The 11772-nt window shown below is 52.1% G+C and overlaps 1 long non-coding RNA gene across 1 annotated transcript; it reads left to right on the forward strand.

Annotated features, from left to right (window-relative positions):
* The first annotated feature begins 255 nt into the window (after positions 1–255).
* On the forward strand, positions 256–4546 carry LOC109741388 (uncharacterized). The gene is made up of 3 exons (XR_002227579.4): positions 256–411; positions 519–634; positions 4340–4546. It is a non-coding gene; the product is annotated as an uncharacterized lncRNA (long non-coding RNA).
* The last annotated feature ends 7226 nt before the right edge of the window (positions 4547–11772 follow it).

The raw sequence follows: 11772 nt of genomic DNA on the forward strand, positions 1-11772 counted from the left end.
CCATTGTGATAGACTTTTGTTTGTACCCATATAGCAGTTCCATTTTATACGAAAAAGTACGTGGATGACGATAGACTATGCATAACTTGCTTGGATGTGTTGCCATGTTGCACAGTGTATATGCACGTGTCAACAAAACTCTTCCCAATGCATAACCGATGGACACGTCGGTCTTTGTTCCATGCACGCAAGCTTATCTGGCGAAAGCACCGCAAAACACTATCCTATTAAAACTTTCAATAGCAACACCGACACGACACCGCGGGACCTCTATAAAACTCGAGGTACCCTGTTGATCTCTTCCAACAATCCAAGCCCTCAATCGACATCGACTTTCATCCACAACTACAATGAGGATTAGGCAAGTATTGCGCACTGCCGTTACCCTTATGCTGGTGATATCCTCATCTGGTATGTTTCTCACAAAGAATCAAATTAATTTGGTTCTCTTGCACATAGTACCATCGTGCGTTTTCAAAATACTCTTCTTATGCATGATTATGCATGTTCACTTTCAGGCATGGCGATGCAACCAGCTCAGAGACGAACCATGAGACGAATTCGGCCATCAGGGACGGGTCATGCGGTGCCAACCAGTGCACGGCGTACTGCCAAAGCAAGTAGCAAGGGGCAGGTGTAACACCCCGAGAATCATGCTACAGTAACTCTCTGAGATTAAACTAATCATGTTGCTAAACAGGGCTTGATCACAATTACATCACATTTCTTTTCAAACTCCTAGTTCAAACTTCAATTAAAATCAAAGTGGAAAATAAAAGTTTTCAAAAATTTAAACAAAAATGTTCGGTGGGTGCCAAATAATACACTGGTAATTATGGTGGAGAAAACACATTTTTATAAAATACCTAAATACTTTTAAATGAAATAAAACAGAAAAGAAAATAAATAAATAAAAAGAAAATACAACAGAAAACAGAACAGGCAAAGAAAAAAGAAAAAAAGGAGAAGGCCCTCCCCCCACTGGACCCCTGGCCCGACTGGGCCGACCCCCGGCCCAGCCCACCTCTCCCACTCGCCCCCTTCCCTGTTCCCCCGACCGGGGTCGGAACAGGGGCAGTCCCCGCCGCACCCCCTCGCCGGCGACGGGGAGGATAAGGGCGCCAGCACCCCCCGCCTCCTCGGGCCTCTCTCCCACTCACCCCCGCTAACCTCTCGGCCCCTGCGCCTCTCTCTTCCCTCCCCCCAGATCCGCGCCGCTCTCTCCTTCCCCACGCCCGACGCGGTCGCCGCCGTTCCCGTCGTTCACACGGCCACCGTGCCCACCTCGCCGCCCCACGTTGTCTCCAAGGACCGCCGTCGTCCGCTGCTTCGGCTGGTGCAGCCCGTTGGAGATCGGAGCCCCTACAACAGCACACCGAGCTCGTCTTCAACTTCGGACGCCGGCGACCCCCTTCTTCCCCGGCGCCGACCTGCTGCTCCTAAGCCTCTCACCGGCCTCCGTGTGCCGCGCGGTGAGCCTCTCCCCCCTCCTCCCCTGTCCTTTGTCTCTCGCGCGCCCCCTAGCTTCTTCCCCACGCGCGCCCGAACGCCGCGCCGCGGAGCTCGCCGCCGGCGGGTCTCCGGTGACCATTTGGTCATGGGCGTAGGCCCGTTAGCTCGACCGCATCGTGCCGCACCCGCCTAGCTAGTTAGTTCGGCCGCTCGCGCGCTCTAACGCCGCACCCGCTCCAGCCCGAAGCACCTCGCCGCCGGCGAGCTCGTAGCGCTCGCCCCCGCCCGTTCCAGCCACTCCGGCCACCACCGTTGGACGCGCGGCGCCGAGCCGCGTCGAACGCGCCCAGCCACGACCCCGCAGACCCCCTGTGCGCGAAACCCGCGCCCCTCCCGAGCCGCGCCGCCGCGTTTGGCTCGTCGGAGTTGCTCCGGCGCCGGCCGCCGACGTGGCTGGCCTGGGGCCACCCAGTGCCACTGCCAGTGGGCCCCGTTGACTGGGTCAACCCAGTCAACGTGCTGACTGGGCAGACCCAGCCACTGACATGCAGGCCCCGCCGCAAAATTAAAAAAAAGAGAAAAGAAAAATATTTTTATAATTAAAACTAATTAATTAATCTAATCACTCACTGACAGGTGGACCCAGTAGTTAATTAACTAAAAATTAATTAGTTTAATCTTCTGATTAGCCCACTGTCTATGACAGATGGGGCCCACTGGTCAGTTTGACCTGGTCAGCCGCTCTGTTGACCTGCTGACGTCAGCATTGCCTCATCCTGACGTCATAATTCATTTTTGCTTAATTCAAATAATTCCAGAAATTCAAATAAACTTTGAAAATTCATATCTTTTAAACCGTAACTCGGATGAAAATGTTTTCTATATGAAAGTTGCTCAGAACGACGAGACGAATCCGAATACGCAGTCCGTTCGTCCACCACACCTCCCTAACCTATCGAACTAGCAACTTTCCCCCTCCGGTCCGTCTGTCCGAAAACGCAAAACATCAGGAATACTTCCCGGATGTTCCCCCCTTCGCCGGTACCACCTACTGTCGCATTAGGACACACCTAGCACCGCTCATTGTCATGTCACGCATCGTCATGCTTATGTTTGCATTGTATTTACTGTTTCTTCCCCCTCTTCTCTCCGGTAGACTACGAGACCGACAGTGCTGCTGCCCAGTTCGACTACGGAGTTGACGACCCCTCCTACTTGCCAGAGCAACCAGGAAAGCCCCCCCTTGATCACCAGATATCGCCTACTCTTCTCTATACTGCTTGCATTAGAGTAGTGTAGCATGTTACTGCTTTCGATATCCTATCCTGATGCATAGCCTATCCTTGCTACTACTGTTGTTACCTTTACCTGCAACCCTACATGCTTAGTATAGGATGCTAGATTTCCATCAGTGGCCCTACATTCTTGTCCGTCTGCTGTGCTATACTATCGGGCCGTGATCACCTGGGCGTGATCACGGGTATATACTTATATACTATATACATGACACATGAGATGACTAAAGTCGGGTCGGCTCGTAGGAGTACCCGCGAGTGGATCTTTGTGGCGGAGCGACAGGGCAGGTTGAGACTGCCTAGGTGAGAGGTGGGCCTGGCCCTGGTCGGCGTTCGCGGTTACTTAACACGCTTAACGAGATCTTGGTATTTGATCTGAGTCTGGCCATTTGGTCTATACGCACTAACCATCTACGTGGGAGTAGTTATGGGTATCCCGACGTCGTGGTATCAGCCGAAGCTCTTTTGACGTCAGCAACTGAGTGGCGCGCGCCGCATTGGACCGTAAGCTCGCGCTTGTATTAAGTGGGCTAGGTCTGCTTCCGGCCGCGTACGCAACATGCAGGTGTGCATAGGGCGATGGGCCCAGACCCCTGCGCGCATAGGTTTAGACCGGCGTGCTGACCTCTCTGTTGAGCCTAGGTGGGGCTGCGACGTGTTGATCTTACGAGGCCGGGCATGACCCAGAAAAGTGTGTCCGGCCAAATGGGATCGAGCGTGTTGGGTTATGTGGTGCACCCCTGCAGGGAAGTTTATCTATTCGAATAGCCGTGTCCCTCGGTAAAAGGACGACCCGGAGTTGTACCTTGACCTTATGACAACTAGAACTGGATTCTGAATAAAATACACCCTTCCAAGTGCCAGATACAACCCGGTGATCGCTCTCTAACAGGGCGACGAGGAGGGGATCGCCGGGTAGGATTATGCTATGCGTTGCTACTTGGAGGACTTCAATCTACTCTCTTCTACATGCTGCAAGATGGAGATGACCAGAAGCGTAGTCTTCGACAGGACTAGCTATCCCCCTTTTATTCTGGCATTCTGCAGTTCAGTCCACTGATATGCCCCTTTACACATATACCCATGCATATGTAGTATAGCTCCTTGCTTGCGAGTACTTTGGATGAGTACTCACGGTTGCTTCTCTCCCTCTTTCCCCCTTTCCTATCTATCTGGTTGTCGCAACCAGATGTTGGAGTCCAGGAGCCAGACGCCACCGTCGACGACGACACCTACGACACTGGAGGTGCCTACTACTACGTGCAGGCCGCTGACGACGATCAGGAGTAGTTAGGAGGATCCCAGGCAGGAGGCCTGCGCCTCGTTCGATCTGTATCCCAGTTTGTGCTAGCCTTCTTAAGGCAAACTTGTTTAACTTATGTCTGTACTCAGATATTGTTGCTTCCGCTGACTCGTCTAGGATCGAGCACTTGTATTCGAGCCCTCGAGGCCCCTGGCTTGTATTATGATGCTTGTATGACTTATTTATGTTTTAGAGTTGTGTTGTGATATCTTCCCGTGAGTCCCTGATCTTGATCGTACACATTTGCGTGCATGATTAGTGTACGGTCAAATCGGGGGCGTCACAGCAGGCACGTGTTTTCCGAAGGGATGGAAGTGCTCGTTCTTCAAGGATATTCATCCCCCGAGGAACTAGATATAGCTAGTTGCATCGCATACCATGTATAAAGTTTTTTCGTACAAGAAAAGGTCCAACTAAATAAATAAGGAAAACAATGTTTCCTTTTGGAAAATCAATTTATCTCGCTATATCTTTGTGGCGTAAGTGTTGAATGTGTTACATGTTGTTGGTTCTAGGCAGTGGCCATGCGTCCTGTGAGTTTCACCGATTATCTCCTTTCCGTTTTCCAGCAACAACCTCCCTAATCTCTTCCCAGCCCATCGGATCTGGCTGAGCCACATACTAATCCCTGCCATCCTCCACCCACCATGCTTTCCTTCCATCTGGTCCCTCCACCATGATTTCCTTCTGCCTGGCCCCCATGGCATGCTCTCCTTCCGCCTGGTCCCCATGGCATGCTCCCCTTCGACACTTCCTGACATAGGCGAGGTGATTTGTCTCGAGGCGACCCGATTTATCGGCCCCGTGCGTTAAATTCCACAATGAAGCTTCAATTGGGGGGCACCATGAAGGTCAGTAGCCGCGGGGGAAGCTTGATTCACGTTCGCCAGTTTGTTGAGTAGGAACAACCTTGCTTACGATCAATGCCATCACCTTGTTGGGATTGGGTGAACTTGATCCAAAGTGGTTGAAGATGCATAGGTGTAATACTCCGGAATTTACAAGGTTTGATTCTATAATAATTCAGGGATGTTGACCAAGCTTTGACCTTGTAATTATATACCTTATGGAAAATCCAAGACCGTGGTTCAGTTCGCCTCGTCGAGGAGCCACAAAATGAGTATTAATTTGTCCAAAATGGAGTTTGGATGAATATTTGATGAGCCGGTCAATTCTAGCCTATGGATAATTTCGAAAAGAAAATTCAACTCCTGTTTGGATAAGCGTAGAGGAAATAAAGGAAGGAAATATATGTATCTCTGTATCCCCATACTCACGCAGGAATAGAGCTAGTCCCAAATCCTTAACTACTGCTCCCGAGCACTAATCCCTCGCCATCGGGCGTTGCTCCGTTGTTGTCGTCAAGTGCTGCTTCTTCATTGTCATCCTCAACTTACACATCGCCGGAGGCTGGCACTTCCCTAGTCTTTCTTCAGTTCGCCTCTTCTTTGCAGGTTTGTATTGCTGGTCCGAGAGCTCCACTTGTCGAGGATAGTTCTTCAGGTTAACCGTGGTGTTGAGGAAAGTGCATGAGGGTCATTTTCTCCCTATAATTGATTGTATTGTTTTTTGTGTTTTCAGAGTGTTGGGGAACGTAGTATTTCAAAAAAATTCCTACGATCACGCAAAATCTATCTAGAAGAATCATAGCAACGTGCGGGGAGAGTGTCTCCACGTACCCTCGTACACCGAAAGTGGAAGCATTTAAAAACGCGGTTGATGTAGTCGAAAGTCATCGCGATCCAACCGATCAAGTACCAAACGCACGGCACCTCCGCGATCTGCACACGTTCAACTCGGTGACGTCCCTCGAACTCTAGATCCAGCTGAGGCTGAGGGAGAGTTTCGTCAGCACGACGGCATGGTGACGGTGATGATGAAGTTACCGACGCAGGGCTTCGCCTAAGCACTACGACAATATGACCGAGCTGGAAAACTGTGGAGGGGGGCACCGCACACGGCTAAGAAATCAACTTGTGTGTCTATAGGGTGCCCCCTCCCCCGTATATCAAGGAGGGGAGGAGGGGGCCGGCCGGCCTCAAGGGGCGCACCCAAGGGGGAGGGGGGGGAATCCTACTCCTACTAGGAGTATGTTCCCCCTTTTCCTAGTCCAACAAGGAGGGGAAGGAAGGAGGAAGGGGAGAGAAGGAAGGATGGGGGTGCCGCCCCCACCCCTTGTCCAATTCGGACTGGGGGGGCGCCACCTCCTGGCCGGCCCTCTCTCCTCTAAGGCCCATGGTGGCCCATTAACTTCCCGGGGGGGGGGGGGGGTCCGGTAACCCTCCGGCACTCTGGTTTTATCCGAAACTCTCCGGAACACTTCAGTGTCCGAACAACATGGTCCAATATATCAATCTTTATGACTCGACCATTTTGAGACTCCTGGTCATGCCCGTGTTCTCATCCTGGACTCCGAACAACCTTCGGTACATCAAATCACATAAACTCATAATACCAATCGTCATCGAACGTTAAGCGTGCGGACCCTACGGGTTCGAGAACTATGTAGACATGACCGAGACACTTCTCCGGTCAATAACCAACAGCGGAACCTGGATGCTCATATTGGTTCCTACATATTCTAGGAAGATCTTTATCGGTCAAATCGCACAACAACATACGTTGTTCCCTTTGTCATCGGTATGTTACTTGCCCGAGATTCGGTCGTCGGTATCATCATACCTAGTTCAATCTCGTTACCAACAAGTCTCTTTACTCGTTCCGTAGTGCATCATCCCGCAACTAACTCATTAGTCACATTGCTTGCAAGGCTTATAGTGATGTGCATTACCGAGAGGGCCCAGAGATACCTCTCCGACAATCGGAGTGACAAATCCTAATCTCGATCTATTCCAACTCAACAAACACCATCGGAGACACCTGTAGAGCATCTTTATAATCACCTAGTTACGTTGTGACGTTTGATAGCACACTAAGTGTTCCTCCTGTATTTGGGAGTTGCATAATCTCATAGTCATAGGAACATGTATAAGTCATGAAGAAAGCAATAGCAATAAACTAAACGATCATAGTGCTAAGCTAACAGATGGGTCTTGTCCATCACATCATTCTCTAATGATGTGACCCCGTTCATCAAATGACAACACATGTCTATGGCTAGGAAACTTAGCCATCTTTGATTAACGAGCTAGTCTAGTAGAGGCATACTAGGGACACTATGTTTGTCTATGTATTCACACATGTACTAAGTTTCCGGTTAATACAATTATAGCATGAATAATAAATATTTATCATGATATAAAGAAATATAAATAACAACTTTATTATTGCCTCTAGGGCATATTTCCTTCAGTCTCCCACTTGCACTAGGGTCAGTAATCTAGATTACATATTAATGATTCTAACACCCATGGAGTCTTGGTGTTGATCATGTTTTGCTCGTGAGAGAGGCTTAGTCAATGGGTCTGCAACATTCAGATCCGTATGTATCTTGCAAATCTCTATGTCTCCCTCCTTGACATGATCGCGGATGGAATTGAAGCGTCTCTTGATGTGCTTAGTTCTCTTGTGAAATCTGGATTCCTTTGCCAAGGCAATTGCACCAGTATTGTCACAAAAGATTTTCATTGGATCCGATGCACTAGGTATAACACCTAGATCAGATATGAACTCCTTCATCCTGATTCCTTCATTTGCTGCTTCCGAAGCAGCTATATACTCCGCTTCACACGTAGATTCCGCCACGACGATCTGCTTGGAACTGCACCAACTGACAGCTCCACCATTCAATATAAACACGTATCCAATTTGTGACTTAGAGTCATCCGGATTAGTGTCAAAGCTTGCATCGATGTAACCATTTACGACGAGCTCTTTGTCACCTCCATAAACGAGAAACATATCGTTAGTCCTTTTCGGATATTTCAGGATGTTCTTGACCGCTGTCCAGTGATCCACTCCTGGATTACTCTGGTACCTCCTGCTAAACTAATAGCAAGGCACACATCAGGTCTGGTACACAGCATTGCATACATGATAGAACCTATGGCTGAAGCATAGGGAATAACCTTCATTTTCTCTCTATCTTCTGCAGTGGTCGGGCATTGAGTCTGACTCAAATTCACACCTTGCAACACAGGCAAGAACCCTTTCTTTGCTTGATCCATTTTGAACTTATTCAAAACTTTATCAAGGTATGTGCTTTGTGAATAATTAATTGTCTTGATCTATCTCTATAGATCTTGATGCCCAATATATAAGCAGCTTCACCGAGGTCTTTCATTGAAAAATTCTTATTCAAGTATCCTTTTATGCCATTTAGAAATTCAGTATCATTTCCGATCAACAATATGTCATCCACATATAATATCAGAAATGCTACAGAGCTCCCACTCACTTTCTTGTAAATACAGGCTTCTCCAAAGTCTGTATAAAACCGTAATGCTTTGATCATACTATCAAAGCGTATATTCCAACTCCGAGAGGCTTGCACCAGTCCATAAATGGATCGTTGGAGCTTGAACACTTTGTTAGCCCATTTGGATCGACAAAACCTTCTGGTTGCATCATATATAACTCTTCTTTAAGATATCCATTAAGGAATGCAGTTTTGACATCCATTTGCCAAATTTCATAATCATAAAATGCGGCAATTGCTAACATGATTCGGACGAACTTAAGCATCGCTACAGGTGAGAAAGTCTCATCGTAGTCAACTCCTTGAACCTGTCGAAAACCTTTTGCAACAAGTCGAGCTTTGTAGACAGTAACATTACCGTCAGCGTTAGCCTTCTTCTTAAAGATCCATTTATTCTCTATGGCTTGCCGATCATAGGGCAAGTCAACCAAAGTACATACTTTGTTCTCGTACATGGATCCCATCTCAGATTTCATGGCCTCAAGCCATTTCGCGGAATCTGGGCTCATCATCGCTTCTGTCGGCGTTCTGGGAACGGGGGTCCCCAGACTTGCCTGCCTGCGGCCTACGGCGTGGCTCTGCGAGCGGGCCCGTACGGCTCATCTTCACCAACAAGCATTCAAGACCCTCGCGAGGGGCCAAGCCTCACGGCGGATGACACAAGACCCCTTCGGGAGTGGCCTCACCAGGTTGGCTCGCGAGGGGCGGAGAGATAAAGGCAAGGCAAACCTCGCGAGGTTCTCGTGACATGAGCCATGACGACCGAGGCCAGGCGGGTGCCAGCGCGCACAATGTCCTTTTTTCCTCTTTGGTGCTAAGGAAGCAAGCGCAGGCGCGGAGAACCGAGGCAGCAAGCAAAGGTTTCCATATCGGTGCAACAAGACCAAGACTAGCAGGATGGCAAGACGGAGGTCACCATGGAGCCCAAGGCGGCGTCACCACCAGAGCCTTTTGCAGGCGAAGACTGCTTTTGTCAGGATAAGCTATACTAGCTGTCCCCTTTCAAATTGGCCGTTGTTGGATCCCTTCCCGCTCAATATTTGGGGAGAGGACCAGGGCCTGTATAAATAGGACTAGCCACCACAGTAGGAGGGAAACTGGTCTCGAACTCATCCAGTTCATCCTCACACCCACCAAGCACAAGAACACCTCGCCTCAGGAGGCTGTTCTTCCCCTTGTACTGTTCATCCTCAGCCCAAGAGGCAATCCACCACCACCACACTGGAGTAGGGTATTACACCACAGCGGTGGCCCGAACCAGTATAAATCTTGTGTCCCTTGTGTCGCGAGTTTGTCGAGTTAGCCCTTGAGATCTTAGCGAAGCTAGGACGTGGATCGGATGGGGGAGGTCTTCGTGCGCACCCCAGTGTTCGAACCTTGAGGGTTTTGCCAGAACCCATGATCCGACATTTGGCGCGCAGGGTAGGGGTGCGCCGAAGCTTCCCTTCCGTCGCTCCGCGTCCCGTTGCTTCATCGTCTCCATGGCAGACGCACGCCGCCCTCGCGCTGAGCGCCGGGCTGCCCTCGCCGCCCACGTCGCTCAGTCGGCTCCTGTCGGCGGGCTACCCCATCGTTCTCCGTCGCCTGCCGCCAACGCCGCCACCGGCCCGGCGGGGAACGAGCAGCAAGCATCCTCGCCGAACCCCTCGGCGCGGCGGGACGGCCGCACCGCCACTCCATCACTGACCTCGGCCGGTTCGTCATCCCACGCTCGTCACGCTCCCGTGGACGCGCATGCCGCGCTGTGCATGGCGCGCGAGCTCCTGTGCTACCGACCCGTCGACGACCTCTACAAGGACTGGCTCGACCGCATCGCCGAGCTTGTCAGCGCCGCAGGGGGCTCCCCTGCTCCGTCCTTTTCGCTGCCTCGCCCTCCGCCAGCCGCGGGTGGCATAGCCCATGGAGCGCCTCCACCACCTCTGCCCCAAGACGGAGTCTTGGCGCCAAGGCGCGCGGCCCCATGGCGCGACCTGCCACGTCCGGCGCCCGTGCAGGAAGAAAGAAGCTGCCAAGAAGTCCCTCGGCCATGAGAAAACACCCCCGCGCTCCCTGCGCCACCGCGGCAAGACCGCGTGCCGCCTGCAGTGGCGGTGCACAGACCCCATAAAGGACAAGTTCCCCACCAACGCAGAGTCCTAGTGACCACGGCAGGCTGTCGCGCCTTCACCCCTGGGCTGCGCAGCGTCGCCTGGCCGGACAAGTTCAAGCCGGATCTGCCTCCTCGCTACGACGGCACCCCCGACCCCGCGGAGTTCCTGCAGCTCTACGAGCTGAGCATCGGGGCGGCCAACGGCGACGAGAAAGTCATGGCGAACTGGTTCCCCATGGCTCTCAAGGATGGTGCCCGCTCCTGGCTCCTGAACCTGCCTCCAGGCTCGATCTCCTCCTGAAACGAAATGCGCGACCGTTTCGTTGCCAACTTCCAGGGCACTCGCGACCGCCCACCGGCCGCAGGTGACCTACGCCGCGTCAAGCAATAGCCAGGAGAGACCCTCCAGAAGTACATCCAGCGCTTCAACAACGTTCGCCTCAAGATCCCCAAGGCGACGGACGAGGCCATCATCTCCGCGTTCTCTGATGGCGTCCGCGACGTCAAGATGAAGGAGGAGCTCGCCATCCACGAGGAGCTGTGCACATCCCTGGAGCTGTTCAACCTGGCGACCAAGTGCGCAAGAGTTGAGGAGGGGCGCCTCTCCCTCCTCGAGCTCCCGGCTGCGGACCCGGAGGAGAAGAAAGCCAAGGCCAAGGACGTGAATCGCAAGGGAGCAACCGTGCTAGCGGCGGAGCCAGACACCAAGTGCGGCAGAGACCAGCTCGAGTCATCCAAGAGCAGCTGACCATTCTGCGCCTTCCATAACCTGCATAGCCATAACACTAGCGACTGCCAAGAGCTCACAGCCATTCGAGAAGGACACTTTGGTCGACGCCCCGAGCGCAACGACCGGGGCTACGGCCGAGGAGGAGGACGTGGTGGCGGACGCTGGGATGACCGTGGCCCGCGCTAGGAGTGGCGCGACCGGCCTCGTGAGGACCGCTGGCAGGATCAGCCTCGTGAGGATCGTCCTCAGGGAAACGCCGGTCTTCCTCCACTACCTCCACCACCAAGAAGGAATGATGATCACCATCAAGACGAGGGGGCTGGGGGCTTCCAGGAGCCGCGTGCTATCGTCTGCATCTTGGGCGGAGCTCAAAACCCAGCCTCGCAGTGTATCTTCAAACATTTTGCTCGTGAAGTGAATGCGGTCCTGCCCAAGCTCGAGGCCACGCGCCCGCTCAGATGGCCAAGTGCGCCATCACGTTCAGCTCGGCAGATCAGCTCAAGTGCGCGGCTACCACTGGCGCCC

This window comes from Aegilops tauschii, chromosome 6, assembly GCF_002575655.3.
Source record: "Aegilops tauschii subsp. strangulata cultivar AL8/78 chromosome 6, Aet v6.0, whole genome shotgun sequence".
Lineage (NCBI taxonomy): Eukaryota > Viridiplantae > Streptophyta > Magnoliopsida > Poales > Poaceae > Aegilops > Aegilops tauschii.